The following is a 23,239-nucleotide window of genomic DNA, read 5'->3' as shown; positions in this document are numbered from 1 at the left end:
ATGGTCTCTCCTAAGTGGAATGCAGCCATCATTAATGGTTAAATACCAGGGTCTCTCCTATACAAGGAGTTCTCAGGTTCTATGGTTTTCACTTCACAGGTGTGCTTAGTCGGGGTTCATTAGTGGAAGTTTTTTTTTCCCTTTTCCCTTACCTGAAAACCATTTCAGGTGACTACCTCATGAAGCTCATTGAGAGAACACCAAGGATTTGCAGAGTTATCAAAAAAAGCAAAGGGTGGCTACTTTGAGGAATCTAAAATATAAGACATGTTTTCAGTTATTTCACACTTTTTTGTTAAGTACATAATTCCATATGTGTTCATTCATAGTTTTGATGCCTTCAGTGAGAATCTACAATGTAAATAGTCATGAAAATACAAAGGAAACACATTGAATGAGAAGGTGTGTCCAAACTTTTGGCCTGTATTGTACGTCACACACTACAACACACTGGACACCCTTGGGTATGACCAGGCCAGTTGGACGACTAGCTTGTTTTGAGTGATTTAAGGCTTTTATGGCTTGTGGTACGAAAGAGAATTTGGATCTGTTCTTGGTCAGAAACGATGCATAGATGGCAGTAGTTTAAAATGTGATGCCAGGGCGTGTGTGTGCAGTCACATACAATGTTATTGTATACATTGTACATTGTAAATGTGTTCATTGCTCGGTAGTGTTATCCCAAGTAACTTGCTGGCTGTTAAACTACTGTTTCTCTGATTGTCTTTTTCTGAGACTCAGTGGCATTTCCGAACCAGCAGATAATACAGCAAGTTAAAACACCTTCAATAAAAGCAGCATCAAATATTTGTGTGTGTGCGTGTCTGTGTGTGTCTCTGTGTGTGTGTGTGTGTGTGTGGGTGTGTCTCTCTGTGTATGTGTGTGTGTTTATTTTGTATTTGTATTTATTATAAGGACCCCCATTAGCTGACACCTAAACGACCAGCTAGTCTTCCTAGGGTCCTGGGGTGTGTGTGTGTGTGTGTGTCTCTGTGTGTGTTTGTGTGTGTGTGTCTCTGTGTGTGTCTTGTGTGTGTGTGTGTGTGTTGTGTGTGTCTTGGTGTGTGTGTGTGTGTGTGTGTGTGTGTGTGTGTGTGTGTGTCTCTGTGTGTGTGTGTGCGTGCGACAGTGATCCATACGACCCTCTCTTTTGTTTAGCCCCTGCACCTCATCAGCAGTTACCATGGAAACCACTCAGCCAGACTCCTTCCCGCTCCGTATCTCGCCGCTTTCATCCCGCCTCGACCAATCACAGGTCCCAACCTCTCCTCTCCGAGCACTCGGCCATCTTGTTTATTTGAACATGTAACAAAAATAAAATATATATATACTGTATATATATAAAATTAAAACAACAGATAAATAAGGCTTCCTAAGGCAGATGCTGAGAGCACCAGGGTCTTTATTATTTTTTATTTTTTGGTAATTCAGCGTAATCTACCAAAATTGTTATAAATATTTCAAATAAGAAATTCCCATGTTCAAAAAGGAGCAGGAAGAAGTTCATAAACTAACTTTTCTAGTCCTACCCCCTTTCTCTATTTGAGTGTGGCAACACTGCTTATGGGAGGTCATCCACAAAAGCCTATATGGTCAGAACAAAGGGACGTCCGACTAGTGGGCTGTAGGACCAAAGGGAATTTTTCGGGTTATTGAGAGCTCGGAACAATGGAGCATCGGAGAAATGGGCGGTCCCCACAGATAGCTCGCCACTTGGCTTAAGAAAAGTGGCCGTGTATTTTAATGTGAAGTCATGATGTCATGTTGACCCTAGATTTTTGGAGATCTTCTTCTACTTGATTTTGTATTTTTAGTTTCATAGCATAAAAGCTCTAAATGTGACGAATGTTTTATTAATTTCATGTTATTACAGTACAATCACACTTCAGAAACATGTTTTATTAAGTTCAGGTAACGTTCCTTAGTAAATACTTCAAATCCACACTGATTTTTCGTTATATGGCCCTGAAGTTGGCATTAAATCTCATCCCAGGTGGTGTTAAAAATGTCTTAAAGTGTCCATATTATGCTCATTTTAAGGTTCATAATTGTATTTAGAGGTTGCAACAGAATAGTTTACATGTGTTAATTATCAAAAAACACCATATTTTTGTTTATACTGCACATTGCTGCAGAGGTAAGGACTACATGCCCAGTAGCTAGGTAAGACTACATGCTCAGTAGCTAGGTAAGACTACATGCTCAGTAGCTAGGTAAGACTACATGCTCAGTAGCTAGGTAAGACTACATGCTCAGTAGCTAGGTAAGACTACATGCTCAGTAGCTAGGTAAGGACTACATGCTCAGTAGCTAGGTAAGACTACATGAGCTAGCTAGCTGTTTCTACAACTTCAGTCAGTACAAGGCAGGATAAGCTGGGATACTTCTTCTAAACTGGGGATCCCCTGTTTTTACATATTACACACACATAAACAGACACAGACACACACACACAGACACTCACACTCACACTTGTCCATCGTGTACGATGATGACGCTTGCTCCAGGGGTGGGGGTAGGGGGGTGTGTTCAGCGACATTGTGTTCGCTGGTGCCACTTCTCGTGGGCGTAGAGTCCGATCCTTGAGCCGCACACTCGTCCGCAGATGGAGCAGGATAAATCCAGATGGAGCAGGATAAACCAGATGGAGCAGGAGAAACCAGATGGAGCAGGAGAAACCAGATGGAGCAGGAGAAACCAGATGGAGCAGGATAAACCAGATGGAGCAGGATAAACCAGATGGAGCAGGAGAAACCAGATGGAGCAGGATAAACCAGATGGAGCAGGATAAACCAGATGGAGCAGGAGAAACCAGATGGAGCAGGGGAAACCAGATGGAGCAGGAGAAACCAGATGGAGCAGGAGAAACCAGATGGAGCAGGAGAAACCAGATGGAGCAGGGGAAACCAGATGGAGCAGGATAAACCAGATGGAGCAGGATAAACCAGATGGAGCAGGAGAAATCAGATGGAGCAGGGGAAACCAGATGGAGCAGGATAAACCAGATGGAGCAACCAGATGGAGCAGGGGAAACCAGATGCCAAGGGGGTACCAGCCTCCCGCTGGTGTCTCTGGATGCGCCTCTCGGTTCGGCGGTCTTGGCTGATTTGGTGTATCTGAGAGACTACTTTAGCACAGGTAACCTGCCAGGCTGATCTATCAAGTGCCAGAGATTCATGCCGCGTGAGAGGGATGTTCGCTCGCTTTAGGAGGTCCCTGTTTTAGTCCGTAAAACGCCGCTTTTGCCCTCCGGCGGAGCGTTTAGCGCCCATTAGTTGACTGTGAAGGACTTGACGGGGCAGGCGGTGTTCAGGCATGCGTATGGTGTGCCCTATCCAGCGCAGATGTTTTTTGGCCATCGCTGCTTTCATACAAATTGAGTCAGTGTTGCTGAGAATGTCTGTATGGGGGATTCGATCTTCAAGCTGAGGATCTTCTGTAGGCAGCGGTTATGGAAGGCCTCTAGGTTGGTGATGTGCTGGCGGTATGGGGTCCAAGACTCTGCCCCATAAAGCAGAGTGGAGAGACATACCGCGTTGTAAACAGCCACCTTGGTGCTGATCTTCAGATTACGGTTTTCAAAAACCCTGCTGCGTAGGCGACCGAAAGATGATGAGGCTTTATTTTTCCGGGTGTGTACTTCTGTGTCAAGGGAGCAACATGAGGACAAAGTGGAGCCGAGGTAAGTAAAGTGGTCCACTGTTTTAAGTGGAACACCATTTATGTGAAAACTGGGGGGTGTGGGGGCGGGGGTAGTGAGATGGGACATGACCTCGGTTTTTTGAGTGTTTACCTGTAGGCCAAAGGATTGGTACAGACTGGATATTGTGTTAAGAGCGTGCTGCATAGAGTCCGGGCTGTGAGCTAAGACGGCACAGTCATCAGCATACTGAAGCTCACAGATTTGGCGGGTCTTTGTCTTTGTGTGGGCCTGGAGCCGACGGATGTTGAAAAGACTTCCGTCAAGTCGGTATTCCACGTGGACGCCGTCGTCATGTCCCATGACACGATGGAAGAGGCAGGTGATGGCAGAAAGGAGGATGTTAAAGAGCATCGGAGCCAAGACACAGCCTTGCTTCACCCAAACGTTTACTTCGAAAAACTCTGACTGGAGTTCTCCCGTGAGCACTCTGGCTTGCATCCCGTCATGGAACTGCTGCAGGATGTGGAGAAACTTAGGCAGTACCCCAAGTTTGGAGCGGAGTTTCCAGAGCAGTTCACGCTTGATGGAGTCGAAAGCTTTGCTGAGGTCGATGAAGGCTACGTAGAGGTCTTTGTGATGTTCTCGGCTCTTCTCCTGCAACTGCCTCAAGACAAAAACCGGAAGCCACGCTGTGTTTCCGGAAGCACAGCTTCCGAGATGTGCTCAACCAGTCTGCTGAGCATGATCTTGGCCAGGACTTTCCCTGCGACGGAGAGGAGAGATATCCCACGGCTGTTGCCGCAGACTGCTCTGTCTCCTTTCTGTTTGTAAACGACCACGATGTTTCCGTCCTTCCAGTCCTGCGGGAGGGTCCCATGTTCCTAGAAGTTTTGGATCAGGAGGTACACATGGAGGACACACGGAGGATACACCCTCACGCGTCCTCCATGTTTGAAAACCTCCTGCAGGGATTCCATCGGGTCCAGCACTTTTGTTGTTCTTCATCCCGGCAATAGCTTGCCGGAGTTCTGAGTAAAGTGGAGGAGTGTCCAAGCATGTGATTGGTGGCAGGTCGTGGAGATAATCCAGAATATGTGGGTCGACAGGGTTGGTGTGGTTGAAGAGACTCTCAAAATGATTGGCCCAACGGGCAAGAATCTTGTGGCGGGCCTTAAAGAGCATGGACCCGTCAGCTGATTGGACTGGGGCACACACACACACACACACACACACACACACACACACACACACACACACACACACACAGATTAAATATCCTTCCTTCTCAAACACTGATTCTCTCGTTACTCAGGTCTTCATAATGTGGGTGTGATCATCTCCTCTTCCATCATCTAAATTAAGCAGCCAATCCTCCTCCTATTATACCCTGAGGTCCTTATCTTCAAAATGTAAAAACACTCTTTAAATCTTCCCTTGCCGTCAGTTTTCGAGGTTTTGGTCGACATTTTTATAACTATACCTGACATTTTTGAAGATTTTCCATATGATTTTGTCCATTTTTTTCAATGTTTTTGGAGCTATTTTCAACATTATTTCATCAATTATTTTCTTTAAATGCTATAACATTTTAGCCTGGTCCTACCAGACCCTGGTACTTTAGCCTGGTCCTACAAGACTCTGGTCCATTACCCTGGTCCTACCAGACTCTGGTCCACTAGCCTGGTCCTACCAGACTCTGGTCCGTTAGCCTGGTCCTACCAGACTCTGGTCCATTAGCCTGGTCCTACCAGACTCTGGTACTTTAGCCTGGTCCTACCAGGCTCTGGTACATTAGTCTGGTCCTACCAGGCTCTGGTACATTAGTCTGGTCCTACCAGACTCTGGTCCATTAGCCTGGTCCTACTAGACTCTGGTACACTAGCCTGGTCCTACCAGACTCTGGTACACTAGCCTGGTCCTACCAGACTCTGGTACATTAGCCTGGTCCTACCAGACTCTGGTCCATTAGCCTGGTCCTACCAGACCCTGGTCCATTAGCCTGGTCCTACCAGACTCTGGTACTTTAGCCTGGTCCTACCAGACTCTGGTACATTAGTCTGGTCCTACCAGACTCTGGTACACTAGCCTGGTCCTACCAGACTCTGGTCCATTAGCCTGGTCCTACCAGACTCTGGTACTTTAACCTGGTCCTACCAGACTCTGGTCCATTAGCCTGGTCCTACCAGACTAATTAAAGTTACATTTCCAGCCAATAGGAACACTTGGAGTTGATGGTGGAGGTAAATATTCATGAAAAAGGACGAGTTGGTGAACAGGTAACACAGATTTAGAGAATGGACAACTAAACACGTTACACACTGGGGCTTCAACATGGATGTGTACAACTAGGGTGACCAGATGAGAATGGGTAAAATTCGGGGCGAGACCAGGGGTGGGGGGGGTGTAACATGAATTTCAAAACTCAGACCAACTGACCGTCATGTCTGCACTTTAACATCAGCAACATCCAATCAAATCACTCCTTCTCTTGGCTGCTACTTCTACTCAGCCTGAGTTCATGATTTTAATGACTTTTTTTTACTCCGGTGATGACAGGAGCTGCATGCTGCAGGACGACTCAGTTAAAAGCCACCATGAACAGTTTTTAATGTTCAATCAGACTATCAGTCTGAACTTATGTATATTGTGTTGGATATTTTATAACGTTTTTAAATGCTATTATGTTTTTAAAATTGTTTTTATTGACTTTTTTTTTTTATATATATATATATATATATATATATATATATATATATAATTATAATTCCCTCGAAGCACTGGCAGACACGAGTGGTTTTCTTGCTACAGATTTATTTGAAGCTTCTTCTCCAAATCCACCGTGAAAACTAAACACACAGTATAACGAGAAAATAAAGACTACATTAGCTTAATATGAACATACAATGACATAAAATAAAGTTCACTAAACAACCTACCTCGTTGGCTGCATGCTGTACACGAGGGAATAGAGGTTTCCTTAGATCGCTGACATCTGCTACAACAACCTTAAAACTTTTATCGGAGCATTAAATTATCCGAGCTTCGCTTGCTGTTAGCTTGCAGACTCTCTCAATCACGAGCGTCCCAAGATGCCTTGCACGGAGACTTCAAAATAAAATCACAAAATAATACTAAATGCCATTTATATAATTCAAAATTATGACATTGGTTGAAAACAAATTATACATTATTATAATGTAATTGCGACAATTACACACATTGTATTTCATTGCTGTGGTACTTATACTTAAATTATAGAGTGTGGTCTAGACCTACTCTATCTGTAAAGTGTCTCGAGATAACTCTTGTTATGATTTGATACTATGAATAGAATTGAATTGAATATGCATATGACAATAAACTTGAACTACTTGAGAGTCTGCTCTTGAGAATTTGCTCTAATTTTTGGGGCCATTAGGGCAGGATTCGGGATTCAGTACAACTGCTTGGATTTTGGGACTATTCCGAATTTTTTGGGATGTCTGGTCACCCCAACAAGTGTGTGCCCATTCATGTGATTATAATTCATGAGTGTCCAGCAGAGGGCGCTGCTGCAACACGCAACACACCGTTAAGAGCCTGCTCTATCAACACCTGACATATACCCATCACTTATTATTATTATTATTATTATTATTATTATTATTATCATTATTATTTTTGCATTCCCTTTATATCTCTCTTAATTGACTGTAACACTTGTGAGAGCAGAAATATTTTCTCTCACCAGTGTCATGCATGCACCCACGGTTAGTCTCCCAAGCCTCATTAACAGCTGAGCTGAGATTAGACACATCAGTGAGAGAGGCTGCTGCTGGCTGCCTCGGCTTTATAAATAGGTTGCTGTGTTTAACACACACACACAGACAAACACACACTGTCTGTCTCTCTCTCTCACACACACTCTCTCTCTCTCTCTCTCTCTGTCACAAACACACACAAACACACACACAGACCCACAGACACATGCGCACACACAGGCACACACACACACTCTATGAAGGTAAATATGGTGCAAAACGTGAGAGCTTGTAGAATACAATGTGAGAACTTGCAGAACAAAAAATTTGAACTTGTATGTTAAAATTTGCACTTGTAAAATTAAAATTTGCACTTGTAAAAAATATTCACACATGTGATCTGGATTTGAAGTCACAAAAAGTTTGCAAATTTTGAGCATTAAATACTTCATTTCCTGCATTCTGGTGAATTTTCTTTTTACCTTTTTCTGAATCAATTCATTCTGGAAATATCTTTATCTAAAGGGAAACAGAGATTACAATTCAAATATAAAAACATAATGGAATATTTTGCATTAAGGCTCTCAGGCATTCTGTATTGCTTTCATCTATTTTTCTTTGGATCAAGTTTCTTATATCTGAGTCAGCACACATGTAGCTTAGGCATCATTTACTCTTCCCAATTTTGATTCTTTTGTTGAGGAAGTAACCACCTTAAATGTGCATATTAAAATTATTCTCCTGAATGATACATTAATTAATTTAAATGAATTAATAAACCCCTCGACTGTAATATTTCAGACGTGTTTGAGCAAGATTTCTCCTCATGTTCAAAACTTTGTGCACATTCAAAATACAGTTTATGTCATCTGTGTTCTCTGAGGTCTGGAGGATTTGTGATATTGTGAGAAAAATAAAGTGATAATACAATAGACTATTACAAGAATAAAGTCACTATATTTCAGAAAATAATAATCCACCTGCATAGTCTGCTGTGCATTACGTGATTGCTCTGTTGATACGGTAGATCTCAGACCTCCTGACAGACTCAGAGACCCCCGTTTGAGACGCTGGTCTCTGAATGAGACAGTTTAGGGAAGTGGCTGTAGCTACGCTGCTCTACATCGGAGGTGGAAACACAAAACTAGGCAGGAATAGGGACACATCTGCTGCAGCATGTCCACAGCAGAGCACGTCCATCATAAACCTGAAGCTGCACAGACCAGGGAAGGTGCTGCAGCAGCTCCGTGTCTGTGCTGCTGCTCGTCTCTATTGCTACAGCGAGAGAGGACACTAAGAGAGAGGACACTAAGGGAGTGGACACTAAGGGAGAGGACACTAAGGGAGAGGACACTAAGGGAGTGGACACTAAGGGAGAGGACACTAAGGGAGAGGACACTAAGAGTGGACACTATGAGAGGACACTAAGAGAGGGAACACTAAGAGTGGACACTAAGGGAGTGGACACTAAGGGAGAGGACACTAAGGGAGTGGACACTAAGATAGAGGACACTAAGGGAGTGGACACTAAGGGAGAGGACACTAAGAGAGAGGACACTAAGGGAGTGGACACTAAGGGAGAGGACACTAAGAGAGAGGACACTAAGGGAGTGGACACTAAGGGAGAGGACACTAAGGGAGAGGACACTAAGAGTGGACACTATGAGAGGACACTAAGAGAGGGAACACTAAGAGTGGACACTAAGGGAGTGGACACTAAGGGAGTGGACACTAAGGGAGTGGACACTAAGAGAGAGGACACTAAGGGAGTGGACACTAAGGGAGTGGACACTAAGGGAGGACACTAAGAGAGAGGACACTAAGAGAGTGAACACTAAGAGTGGACACTAAGAGAGGACACTAAGGGAGTGGACACTAAGAGAGAGGACACTAAGGGAGTGGACACTAAGGGAGTGGACACTAAGAGAGAGGACACTAAGGGAGTGGACACTAAGGGAGTGGACACTAAGAGAGGACACTAAGGGAGTGGACACTAAGAGAGAGGACACTAAGGGAGTGGACACTAAGAGAGAGGACACTAAGGGAGTGGACACTAAGGGAGTGGACACTAAGGGAGTGGACACTAAGAGAGTGGACACTAAGAGAGAGGACACTAAGAGAGAGGACACTAAGGGAGTGGACACTAAGGGAGTGGACACTAAGGGAGTGGACACTAAGAGAGGACACTAAGAGAGAGGACACTAAGAGAGAGGACACTAAGAGAGGACACTAAGAGTGGACACTAAGAGAGGACACTAAGAGGACACTAAGAGAGGACACTAAGAGAGAGGACACTAAGAGAGAGGACACTAAGGGAGAGGAAACTAAGAGAGAGGACACTAAGAGTGGACACTAAGAGAGAGGACACTAAGAGAGAGGACACTAAGAGAGAGGACACTAAGGGAGAGGACAGTAAGAGAGAGGACACTAAGGGAGAGGACACTAAGGGAGAGGACACTAAGAGAGTGGACACTAAGGGAGAGGACACTAAGGGAGAGGACACTAAGGGAGAGGACACTAAGAGAGAGGACACTAAGAGAGAGGACACTAAGGGAGAGGACACTAAGCGAGCACAGGTCTGCTTCAGAGCTCCGTGTGTTTGAGTCTGGCCCTGCACACACACACAGAGACAGACACTAAGAAACACACACACAGACACAGACACTAAGACACACACACACACACACACACACACACTAAGACACACAGACACTAAGACACACACACACAGACACTAAGACACACACACACACTAAGACACAGACACTAAGACACACACACACACACACACACACACACACACAGACACTAAGACACACAGACACTAAGACACACAGACACTAAGACACACAGACACTAAGACACACACACACACTCTACTGTTTTCAATAGCAACTTTAAAAATCCATTTTACTTAAATAATCTTTAAAAAAACAGCATTCAACATTGCTCTCCCTGCGATGTGTCTCTACGATGTGTCTCTGCGATGTGTCTCTGCGATGTGTCTCTGCAATGTGTCTCTGAGATGTGTCTCCGCGATGTGTCTCTGCGATGTGTCTCCGCGATGTGTCTCCGCGATGTGTCTCTGCGATGTGTCTCTGCGATGTGTCTCTACGATGTGTCTCTGCGATGTGTCTCTGAGATGTGTCTCTGAGATGTGTCTCTGCGATGTGTCTCTACGATGTGTCTCTGCGATGTGTCTCCGAGATGTGTCTCTACGATGTGTCTCTGCGATGTGTCTCTGCGATGTGTCTCTGCAATGTGTCTCTGCGATGTGTCTCTGCGATGTGTCTCTGAGATGTGTCTCTGCGATGTGTCTCTACGATGTGTCTCTGCGATGTGTCTCTGCGACGTGTCTCTGCGACGTGTCTCTGCGACGTGTGTCTGCGACGTGTCTCTGCGATGTGTCTCTACGACGTGTCTCTAAGACGTGTGTCTGCGACGTGTCTCTACGATGTGTCTCTGCGATGTGTCTCTACGACGTGTCTCTGCGACGTGTGTCTCTTTACTTTGATGTCCAACATTTGTACGAGGTGCATGGTGGTCATCTGCTTTGATGCTGTCGCTGCCCGATGTGAGTCGTGCATCCTCAGATTTAAACGGTTTACTGCATAACGTGTCTTACTGAAATTTGTGAAATCCATAAAACAAAAAACTTTTCTCATTACATACAATAACAGAAGATGGAAATCATTTCAAAAATGTTGTAGCTATCTATGATTGTCTGATCGCTAACGTTAGCTCAAAACAACATTCAAGTGACAACCTTTGCTGTGTCTGATGGCTAACTTGTAGCCAGCAGTCATTTCAAAAACGTAGCTATCTATGATTGTCTGATCGCTAACGTTAGCTCAAAACAACATTCAAGTGACAGCCTTTGCTGTGTCTGATTGCTAACTTGTAGCCAGCAGTCATTTCAAAAACGTAGCTATCTATGATTGTCTGATTGCTAACGTTAGCTCAAAATGGCATTCAAATGACAGCCTTTGCGGTGTCTGATTGCTAACTTGTAGCCAGCAGTCATTTCAAAAAGGTTGTAGCTATCTATGATTGTTTGATTGCTAACGTTAGGTCAAAAAGCCGTTAGCATCTTGGCGGTTACTTGTCGCAAAGTGACGCATGCGCGACTCAAATCTGCACTCGACTCAGATCGGGCAGTGACGATGCTGACAACAGCGTGGGTTGTGAGCGGCGAGATGGAGAGAAGCAGCAGCAGCAGCAGCAGCAGCCGGAGTAGAAAGAAGTCAGCAAAAGAGGACAGGAGGAAGACATAGATGGAGCTGAGGAGGAGGTGAACGTTTCTGGGCCACCACCCCGAGCTCTGCACCTGTTCCCCGAAATTATAGACAGTTGAAGAAATGGACCACCAGATCCCTCTGGTCTGAGACCAGTGGAGGATATCAGAAGTCTCTTTCCCGGTGCTGGCTGAGTGTTACTGAGCAGCCTCCAACTGAGCTTGAAGACGTAGATGTGACGTGAGCAACGTGTCTGAAAGTGTGAAGTCTTCTGGTAGCTGTGAGAGAGAAATCTCAATCATTCCCAATCTTACAGAGACGGAGAGTGTAGGTATATGTAAGGAGATAACATAGACACAGGCTAATTACTGATCACTAACATGCTAGTTAACATTAGTAATTACTGATCACTAACATGCTAGTTAAAATTAGTAATTACTGATCACTAACATGCTAGTTAACATTAGTAATTACTGATCACTAACATGCTAGTTAACATTAGTAATTACTGATCACTAACATGCTAGTTAACATTAGTAATTACTGATCACTAACATGCTAGTTAACATTAGTAATTACTGATTTAACATGATTAACATTAGTAATTATGATCACTAACATGCTAGTTAACATTAGTAATTACTGATCACTAACATGCTAGTTAACATTAGTAATTAAACCTAAACAGATAATGGAAGTCCAAACTGCCTGTGAGCTTCTGCTGTACTATACGGTAATTCCTCTACTGTGTGACAGTAAGTCTCGTGGTTATGACCCAATCGTTAGCCTATTGTTATAAAAGCGTCTGCTACGGAGCCATAACGTGAGCTACAAGGTAATGGAGCCTTTTATACATTGTCGTGTTTCTTTAGAAATAAACAACGGAGAAATAGAGTCTTTAAACACTTCAGATGTAAAGTTATTCTCTGTCAAAGTGACGTCAGAATGAATGGGAGTCAATGTGATGCTAACGGGAGGTGATGGCCTGGTAGCATCAAAATGGCGCCATAGGAGCTACGCATTGCTCTCTCTTTTTTCCTCCTCTCTTCTTTCCCTCCCTTCTCTTTGTATTTTCTCGCCTCTATCCATCCTTTGTCCTCCCCCTTGTGGCCAGGTCAACAGACCCCTCTGAATATGCCCATGGCAGTTTTCTCCTCAACAAAATGTTGCCTAACTTTGGAGCGTTATTTAACCACCTTTACCAAAAACCTAGCATGACATGTTTGGGACCAAATGGATTCCTTAGATCAGTGGTTCTCAAACTTTTTTCAATAATGTACCCCCCCCCCTTTCGAAATATTTTTTAGCCACGTACCCCCTGACGAGGGCAAAGCATTTTTGGTAGAAAAGCCATTAGTGTCTGATATACTTAACAAGCTTGTAACTGAAACACACTTAAATGTTACTTTAGATGTTTAGAATCCATAACTAAATAAATGTTATGAATTATGCATGACTGATATATTTGAAATTAACATTTCTAAAAGGAATCTTGCGTACCCCCTGCAGTATTCCAATGTACCCCTAGCGGTACATGGACCCCTATTTGAGAAACACTGCCTTAAGCCCTATTTGCACGGGATAAGTATTACCTGGTGACCTCCAGTCATTTGTAATAATTGCGGAGGTTGTCTGTGATCTTAATCCCGTCAGAATCGGTCATGTCTGTAATTTGTAAAGTAATAATTCCCCCGCAAATGACCTACCATATTTCACCGAAAATGGAGGTCCTGTGATAATATTAGTCCCGTGCGAATCGACATCTCTGATTTGTCCAGGATTTGGCGGGGCTTTTTTGTTTTTTTAAGGTACCTATTTCCTTCTTTTGCGCCTTTTTATCCATCTTTCGCGAAGAATGGAGGGTGCGTTGGAGTTTTGGGTGCTGGGTCATGTCGCTTTACATCATATACAATTTGCGGAAAGAGAAAGATGAAAACCACCACAAGTGCGAAGACAAAAAGAATGATTGGATGGCGATGGATGACATGTATAGCAGCATGCGGTAGGGCTAAGTATATTTTTTATGTTTGTATCATACATCTAGAGATAACGACAAGACATCTCCAAGCAATAGCTTATCTAAAATAATGCACAATCAAGCGAGGGGGCTCACTTCATAATTAGAGTTTAATGTTACAAATAAATCAAGCGTGAAGCTTGAGCTAATAGATTTGAACCTGGTGAAATGTTTTGTTTTATCCATCTAACCGGACCCTGCTTGATACCACCCGGAGAAACAAGTGAGAGAAAGAAAAAGGAGAGGTCACAGTTGGGACGATGACTGACTACCCGGTTGAGATTGTGTGTGTGTGTGTCCTCGAGATCTGACCACACACAAACACACGTAGCAGAGCTACCCCACACCCATGTTTCTACTGCTGCTTAATGTCAGTAAATTTGAGTACAATCACAAGGCTTCGCTTATCCCGTTCGAATGCGCCAGATGAAAACGTGGGTGGGTAATTTATAATTCACACGAGGTCCCTAGATAATACTTATCCCGTGTGAATAGGGCTTTAGATTGTCTAGTTCCACATGATACCACTATCTGTTTTTATAGCTGTAAAGCAGAGCTCGCTATACGAGCTCTGAAAGACAGTAAAGTCAGCCTAAGAGATTCAGGGATTTTGAGAAAACATTAGTGGCTGGAGCCCCAGAAGCCCCTGCCCCCCCCCCCCCCACATCCTGTCCCAGGACCCCGTTGTGCCGGCCAGGTGCAGCGTGGCGTGCTCTCTTAATGGACAGCATGTGTCCCACGGTGGACCAACACCATCCTTCTGCTCTAAATCCTCCATCCGTAAAACACAGAACTGCTCTTTCAGACAACATGGCTTTAACAGCAGAGGGAGGGAGGGAGGGAGAGAGGGAGGGAGGGAGGGAGAGACAGACAGGGAGGGAGGGAAAGAAAAAGGAGGGAGAGAGGGAGGGAGGGAGAGGGAGGGAGAGAGAGAGAGAGAGAGAGGAACGGGGGAGAAAGAGAGGGAGAGAGAGATGGAGACAGGGAGAGGGGAGAGAGAGAGGGAGGTAGGGAGAGGGGGAGAGAGAGAGGGAGGGAGGGAGAGGGAGAGAGGGGAGGGGGGGGAGGGAGAGAGAGGGATGGAGACAAGGAGAGGGAGGGAGAGAGAGAGAGAGAGAGGAACGGGGGAGAAAGAGAGGGAGAGAGAAGGAGACAGAGAGGGGAGAGAGAGAGAGGGAGGGAGGGAGAGGGGAGAGAGAGGGAGGGAGGGAGAGGGAGGAAGGGAGAGAGAGAGAGAGAAGGGGAGAGGGAGGGAGGGAGGGAGGGAGAGAGGGAGAGGGAGAGAGAGGGAGGGAGAGAGAGGTAGAGAAAGGGAGGGAGATCTTTGGCTGTATTATTCCATGTCTCATATAGTCTTCTCACTTACAGTCTGGTCTACATAAAGCCCTAAAAAAGGCAACAACTAGTTCCTTAGAAATCTGAGAATTTAGCAAATTGATAAAATCGAAGATTACATTTTATAAGTCGACTCACAGCAACCTGTTTCCCAGCTTTAATTTAGAGAAAACCCTCAGCTTCTGGGGGAAATCTACCAAATTGTGCTCTAAGTGTTGTGTAGTTGCCATTTGACAAACCATTTTTTTGGTGCACAATTAGGCGGGCCAACATTTATCATTAACCTAAATTGATATGTGGGCCTTGAGTTTGACACCTGTTCTACGATGACGTTTCCCTGAGTTCTCCTTCCCCAGACCTATGTCTCTAAGCTGTGGGTTTTTCATTAATGTAATCATTTTTGTTCCACTAAGCACATGATTGGTCCACCTTTAGCATGTTTAGTGTGGATCTGGCCGCACTTTTCTGCTGTGTGTCTCTGTGTGTGTAACAAGTATAGTGTGTGTGTGTGTGTGTGTGTAACAAGGATAGTGTGTGTGTGTGTGTGTGTGTGTGTGTGTGTGTGTGTGTGTGTGTGTGTGTATCAAGCATAGTGTGTGTGTGTGTGTAACAAGCATAAGGTGTGTGTGCTGTACACGATTCTAGGAGCATTTTACTAATGCTGTGTTAAAATAACAATGAAATGCTGCGTTACTGACTTTAGACCAGTGTTGGTCAATGGTGCGATCACTTCCCGCTCCCTCAAGATAGCAAAACTCCCTGTAAGACCAGCACGCCCAGAATGCACCTGAACACACCTCTCTGTAAGACCAGCACGCCCAGAATGCACCTGAACACACCTCTCTGTAAGACCAGCACGCCCAGAATGCACCTGAACACACCTCCCTGTAAGACCAGCACGCCCCAGAATGCACCTGAACACACCTCCCTGTAAGACCAGCACGCCCAGAATGCACCTGAACACACCTCCCTGTAAGACCAGCATGCCCAGAATGCACCTGAACACACCTCCCTGTAAGACCAGCACGCCCAGAATGCACCTGAACACACCTCCCTGTAAGACCAGCACGCCCAGAATGCACCTGAACACACCTCCCTGTAAGACCAGCACGCCCAGAATGCACCTGAACACACCTCCCTGTAAGACCAGCACGCCCAGAATGCACCTGAACACACCTCCCTGTAAGACCAGCACGCCCAGAATGCACCTGAACACACCTCCCTGTAAGAACAGCATGTGTTTAGTGTGGATTGGGCCACATTTTTCTGTCCGAGCCTGGCCCGTGTCCGACAGGCGTTGAAGGACAATCCCGGCACAAAACGAACCTAGGGGTTAATAACAGATGTGTACCCAATCAATCGCTCTCTGGGACATGTTCTAATGCTAATTGAATGTGTTTGTAGCTTGAAACAATGAGAGGGGGAAACGCCAGTACAGCATAAGAACTAATACCTTCAACCCCTCTATCTAACATCTAGCCAGCGCTATATTTAGATACAGGCTCATCATCACAAACAGTCCTTTTATATATAAAGTATTAATGCAGTTCATCAAGTATGGCTGACCCCGTGAAGCTGTCCTTTCCTGTTTGTCAGAAAAGCGATGGATGGTTTGGATTTGTGCAATGATGGCATGTTTTTTTTAACTCCAGGTTGAAGGGTGGAGGGAGGCTTTTATTTTGAGAGCTCAGTGAGGTAGCTGCTTCACACGCCGTTGGCTGTTGCTGTTCCCTGGACTCGTTCCCAAAACGCTCGCCGTCCATCAGTGCTGTGTCTTCAGTCGTCTTGATGTCGCCGGTGTTGTAAACTCTTGCTGCCTCGTGGCGTCACTACGGTGGTATACAGACCTGAAATATATATACAGTACAGGCCAAAAGTTTGGACACACCTTCTCATTCAATGTGTTTCTTTATTTTCATGACTATTTACATTGTAGATTCTCACTGAAGGCATCAAAACTATGAATGAACACATGGAATTATGTATTTGACAAAAAAGTGTGAAATAACTGAAAACATGTCTTATATTTTAGATTCTTCAAAGTAGCCACCCTTTGCTTTTTTATTAATAAGGGAAATAATTCCACTAATGAACCCTGACAAAGCACACCTGTGAAGGTAAAACCATTTCAGGTGACTACCTCATGAAGCTCATTGAGAGAACACCAAGGGTTTGCAGAGTTATCAAAAAAAGCAAAGGGTGGCTACTTTGAAGAATCTAAAATATAAGACATGTTTTCAGTTATTTCACACTTTTTGTTAAGTACATAATTCCATATGTGTTCATTCATAGTTTTGATGCCTTCAGTGAGAATCTACAATGGAAATAGTCATGAAAATAAAAAGGAAACACATTGAAGGAGAAGGTGTGTCCAAACTTTCCTGTACTGTGTACTATATATATATATATATATATATATATATATATATATATATATATATATATATATATATATATATATATATAAAATGTTGCAAAACATAAAATAAAACACAATCTAAATCTAACAACAAAAAGCAAAAGAGAAAATATAAAAAGGATTAGTTTGAGAAGGAGCAGGCAGAAGCAAATAGCTTATTTGATCCTGCCCCTTATTTCCCAAAATCATATTATACAAAGTAAAATAGATATGCCTCTCCGTGAACCATCACCTTATCGTGGTGGAGAGGTTTGTGTGTCTCTGTGAACCTGAGGGCTGTGTTGTCTGGAGCTTTGTGCTCCTGGTAGGGTCTCCCAAGGCAAAGTGGTCTCAGGTGAGGGGCCAGACAAAGAATGGTTCAAAAACCCCAATGAAAAAGCTAAGCAGAGATGGAGTGACCCGGCCCGGAGGAAGCCCGGGGCCCCGTCTGGAGCCAGGCCCAGGCGGTGGGCTCAAATCAGCGAAGCGCCTGGTGGCCGGGTTTGCCACGGAGCCCGGCCGGGCACAGCCCGAACAAGCTACGTGGCAACTCCCTCTCCATCCCATGGGCCCACCACCTGTGGGAGGAACCGTTGGGGTCGGGTGCGATGCCACATGGGTGGCAGTGAAGGTCAGGGGCCTCGACGGACCAGACCCGGGCAGCAGACGCTGGCTCTGGGGGCGTGAACGTCACCTCTCTGTGGGGGAAGGAGCCGGAACTGGTGCGGGAGGTGGGCGCTACCGGTTAGATCTGGTGGGGCTTACCTCTACGCACAGTCTTGGTTCTGGAACCATACTCCTGGATAGGGGTTGGACTCTTTTCTTCTCCGGAGTTGCCCAGGGTGTGAGGCGCCGGGCGGGTGTGGGGATACTCACAAGCCCCGGCTGGCGCCGCTGTGTTGGAGTTTACCCGGTGGACGAGAGGGTCGCCTCCCACGCCTGCGGGTTGTGGGGGAAAACTCTGACTGTTGTTTGTGCATATGCACCAAACAGGAGTTCGGAGTATTCGGCCTTCTTGGAGACCTTGACTGGAGTCCTGCATGGGGCTCCAGTGGGGGACTCCATTGTTCTGCTGGGGGACTTCAACGCACACGTGGGCAATGATGGAGACACCTGGAGGCGTGATTGGGAGGAACGGCCTCCTGATCTAAACCAGAGTGGTTGTTTGTTGTTGGACTTCTGTGCTAGTCATGGATTGTCTATAACGAACACCATGTTCGAACATAGGGATGCTCATAAGTGTACCTGGTACCAGAGCACCCTGGGGTCAAGGTCAATGATCGATTTCATAATCGTTTCATCTGATCTGAGGCCGTATGTTTTGGACACTCGGGTGAAGAGAGGGGCAGAGCTGTCAACCGATCACCATCTGGTGGTGAGTTGGGTCAGAGGGTGGGGAAGACTCTGGACAGACCTGGTAAGCCCAAACGTGTAGTGCGGGTTAATTGGGAACGTCTGAGGAGGCCCCTGTCCAACAGACTTTCAACTCACACCTCCGGCGGAGCTTTTCGTGCATCCCTGTGGAGGCTGGGGGCATTGAACCCGAGTGGACAATGTTCAAAGTTTCCATTGCTGAAGCTGCAGCGAGGAGCTGTGGTCTTAGGGTCTTAGGTGCCTCAAGGGGCGGTAACCCACGAACACCGTGGTGGTCACCGGTGGTCAGGGAAGCCGTCCGACTGAAGAAGGAGTCTTTCGGGATATGTTATCCCGGAGGACTCGGAGGCAGTTGCAGGGTACCGAAGGGCCCGAAGGGCTGCAGCCTCTGCCGTGAAAGAGGCAAAGCAGCGGGTGTGGGAGAAGTTTGGAGAAGACATGGAGAAGGACTTTCGGTCGGCACCAAAGTGCTTCTGGAAAACTGTTCGCCACCTCAGGAGGGGGGCGGGGAACCATCCAAGCTGTGTACAGTAAGGATGGGACACTGTTGACCTCAACTGAGGAGTTAATAGGGCGGTGGAAGGAGCACTTTGCAGAACTCCTGAATCCGACTAATACGCCCTCTATGTTAGAGGCAGAGCTGGAGGATAATGGGGGATTGTCGCCGATTTCCCAGGCGGAAGTCACTGATGTAGTCAAACAACTACACAGTGGCAAAGCCCCGGGATTGATGAGATCCGTCCAGAAATGCTCAAGGCTCTGGGTGTGGAGGGGCTGTCCTGGTTGACACGCCTTTTCAACATTGCGTGGAAGTCTGTGACGGTGCCAAAGGAGTGGCAGACTGGGGTGGTGGTTCCCCTTTTAAAAAGGGGGACCAGAGGGTGTGTGCCAATTATAGGGGTATCACACTTCTCAGCCTCCCTGGTAAAGTCTACTCCAAGGTGCTGGAAAGGAGGGTTCGGCCAATAGTCGAACCTCGGGTTGAGGAGGAACAATGCGGATTCCGTCCTGGTCGTGGAACAACGGACCAGCTCTTTCACTCGCAAGGATCCTGGAGGGAGCCTGGGAGTATGCCCAACCGGTCTACATGTGTTTTGTGGATTTGGAGAAGGCGTATGACCGGGTCCCCCGGGAGATACTGTGGGAGGTGCTGCTGGGAGTATGGGGTGAGGGGTCTCTTCTCAGGGCCATCCAATCTCTGTACAACCAAAGCGAGAGCTGTGTCCGGGTTCTCGGTAGTAAGTCGGACTCTTTTCAGGTGAGGGTTGGCCTCCGCCAGGGCTGCGCTTTGTCACCAATCCTGTTTGTAGTATTTATGGACAGGATATCGGGCATAGTCGGGGTGGGGAGGGGTTGCAGTTTGGTGGGCTGGGGATCTCTCGCTGCTCTTTGCAGATGATGTGGTCCTGATGGCATCATCGGCCTGCGACCTTCAGCACTCACTGGATCGGTTCGCAACCGAGTGTGAAGCGGTTGGGATGAGGATCAGCACCTCTAAATCTGAGGCCATGGTTCTCAGCAGGAAACCGATGGAATGCCTTCTCCAGGTAGGGAATGAGTCCTTACCCCAAGTGAAGGAGTTCAAGTATCTTGGGGTTGTGTTCGCGAGTGAGGGGACAATGGAGCGGGAGATTGGTCGGAGAATCGGCGCAGCGGGTGCGGTATTGCATTCAATCTATCGCACTGCCAGACGAAAAGAGAGCTTAGCCAGAAGGCAAAGCTCTCGATCTACCGGTCAGTTTTCGTTCCTACCCTCACCTATGGTCATGAAGGCTGGGTCATGACCGAAAGAACGAGATCCAGGGTACAAGCGGCTGAAATGGGTTTCCTCAGGAGGGTGGCTGGCGTCTCCCTTAGAGATAGGGTGAGAAGCTCAGTCATCCGTGAGGAGCTCGGAGAGAGCCGCTGCTCCTTTGCGTCGAAGGGAGCCAGTTGAGGTGGTTCGGGCATCTGGTAAGGATGCCCTGGGCGCCCCCTAGGGAGGTGTTCCAGGCACGTCCAGCTGGGAGGAGGCCTCGGGAAGACCCAGGACTAGGTGGAGGGATTATATCTCCAACCTGGCCTGGGGGAACTCGGGATCCCCAATCGGAGCTGGTTAATGTTGCTCGGGAAAGGGAAGTTTGGGGTCCCCTGCTGGAGCTGCTCCCCCCGCGACCCGACACCGGATAAGCGGACGAAGATGGATGGATGGATGGATGGATGGAAATAGATATGCAAATATAAATACAGCATACAATCTTTCAGTCTTATAATAATTTACAATAATATACGACAATACCTTTTAAAGGACAAATTCCAATCCTATTTTTCACTTTATTCTGAAAGAGAAATTAAGAACGACAGCTAAATTTTTGGGAGGTAAAGTTATAACGGAGGGACAGGAGAAGGAGAGTCTAAGGGCATGAAGCACCTGGTGCAGGTGTGTTTAGGGCGTGTTCAAATCCACTTTTGCTAGTTTGACGGCAGTAAAAAGGGTCCGTGTGCCGGGCGCCTGGTTCTAAAGGGTTGTTCTTAGTGTCTTCATTAATCAGAGGTGTGTTTTGGGCGTAACATGCAATCAACCAATCAGAGATCAGCTCCCATTCCCTTTAAAAGCCAGGCGCGTTTGGACCTTGGAGCATTGCTGTTATGATGGAGGATTTGCACCGTAATATTATTTGTAATCTTTTGTGTGTGTGTGTGTGTGTGTGTGTGTGTGTGCTGTGCACGAGCCTAGCAGCATTTTACTAATGCTCTGTTAAAATAACAATGAAATGCTGCGTTACTGACTTTAGACCAGGTTTTTGTTGGTCAATGGCGCGATCACTTCCCGCTGCCTCAAGATAGCAATAGTCCCAGAATGCACCTGAACACACCTCCCTGTAAGACCAGCACGCCCAGAATGCACCTGAACACACCTCCTTGTAAGACCAGCATGCCCAGAATGCACCTGAACACACCTCCTTGTAAGACCAGCATGCCCAGAATGCACCTGAACACACCTCCCTGTAAGACCAGCCCATGGGCCACAGATGGGAGCAGGCGCATTTTCCATTTAAACGACGTGGCTGCTGGATGGGTCAGGCTTTGCGCTGCTCCGGGTGCAAGATAGGACCATAAAACTTTAAGTTAAGGATCTAAAGACTTCTTCCACAGCTGCTTTAGTGCAGTAATCTCTGGCGTGTGTCATAGCCAGTCACAATACGGCAGGTAAACATCAGCTTCATGAGTCACACACTTTAAAACTCCCCCTCTCACCCAAATCAGACCCACCAAAAAGCTCCCTGCAGGTGTGCACGCAGCTTCCGTCATTTCACCATGACAACTGCAGATTGCACACCACATCAACCCAGAGGCAGGCACAGATGAATGCTGGTTTTGATACAAATAAAGAAACAGCATTTGTTTATGAACAAATCATAACTAATACATGATGTGTATGGATATACTTGTTTCTTTCGGTTTCTTTCTGCATGTGTGTGTTTAAAGAACGAGTAATGCATGTTTTATAGTGGTGGAGAGTGATCTGTGTTTGTATTTACTAGTCAGTCTTTACCTATTTTGATTTATATATTTGATTACAATGTTGGACAGCTCTGTTTACACTTCATGAGAGAGAGAGAGAGGACAAACGCCAAAGAATGCGTTTATAGCCTGAATAATAAAGGACGGCAAGATTCCCGATGCTAAAGGATGCACTTTTAGTGTGAAAAAGAAACGCCAAAATACACACTTATAGCATGAATAACAAACGCCAAAGGACGGCGAGATTCCCAAAGCTAAAGGAGACTTTTAGCGTGAATAACAAAAAAATTAAACTTTTGCAAATTTGCCAAATGATGGTCTAGTAGCGAAACGTTGCAAGCTATTACATTTATTTTTGCAAGTTAGACAGCGTGCGGAAGTTTCTTTGCAATACTGTTCCCCTCTGACGCACCTGACGAACCTTATAGTACGGAGGGTTCTCTGTTAGGAATTAAACTTAAACTCCGAGTCAAAAACACCCATTTGACACAGTTTGTCCAGATCCACCCACAGCTCTGCTGTAGTGTAGTTCATGATGAGTACTGGCAGCAAAAAGGCTGCTCCCTCTTTCTCTTTCTCTCCCTCCCACCTTCCTCTCTCTCTCTCTCTCTCTCTCTCTCTCCTCTCTCTCTCTCCCTTTCCCTCTCTCCCTCTCTCTCCCTCTCTCTCTCTCTGTCTCTCCCTCTCGCCGTTGCTCCCGATGTAATTCTTTGTTTTTGCAGCTTTGTGCTGCTGCAGAACACTCGTATATTCTGTTTTTGTGTTCATCTCTTGAAGAGAGAAGCCTCCTTTTATTTTCGATCTCTCTTTCCCTCTCTGTCGCTCTTTCTCTCTGTTTTTCTCTCTGCCTCTCCCTCTCTCTCTCCCTCTTCCAAACACTGACCCCCTCTCCCTCTCTCTGTCTCTCTCCATCTTTCTTGAATCCAAACACTGAACCTCTCTCTTTCCCTCTCCCTCCCTATCTCTCACAGTTTATCTCTCCCTATACCTCTC

General features: G+C 46.0%; 1 protein-coding gene across 1 annotated transcript in view; it reads left to right on the top strand.

Annotated features, from left to right (window-relative positions):
• LOC114569956 (phospholipid phosphatase-related protein type 5) overlaps positions 1-23,239 on the top strand; it is a 100,765-nt gene that overhangs the window by 34,494 nt on the left and 43,032 nt on the right.

The sequence above is a fragment of the Perca flavescens genome, chromosome 15 (assembly GCF_004354835.1).
Source record: "Perca flavescens isolate YP-PL-M2 chromosome 15, PFLA_1.0, whole genome shotgun sequence".
Lineage (NCBI taxonomy): Eukaryota > Metazoa > Chordata > Actinopteri > Perciformes > Percidae > Perca > Perca flavescens.
The sequence above is the reverse complement of the archived record's forward strand: the minus strand, read 5'-3'. Positions and strand labels throughout refer to the sequence as shown.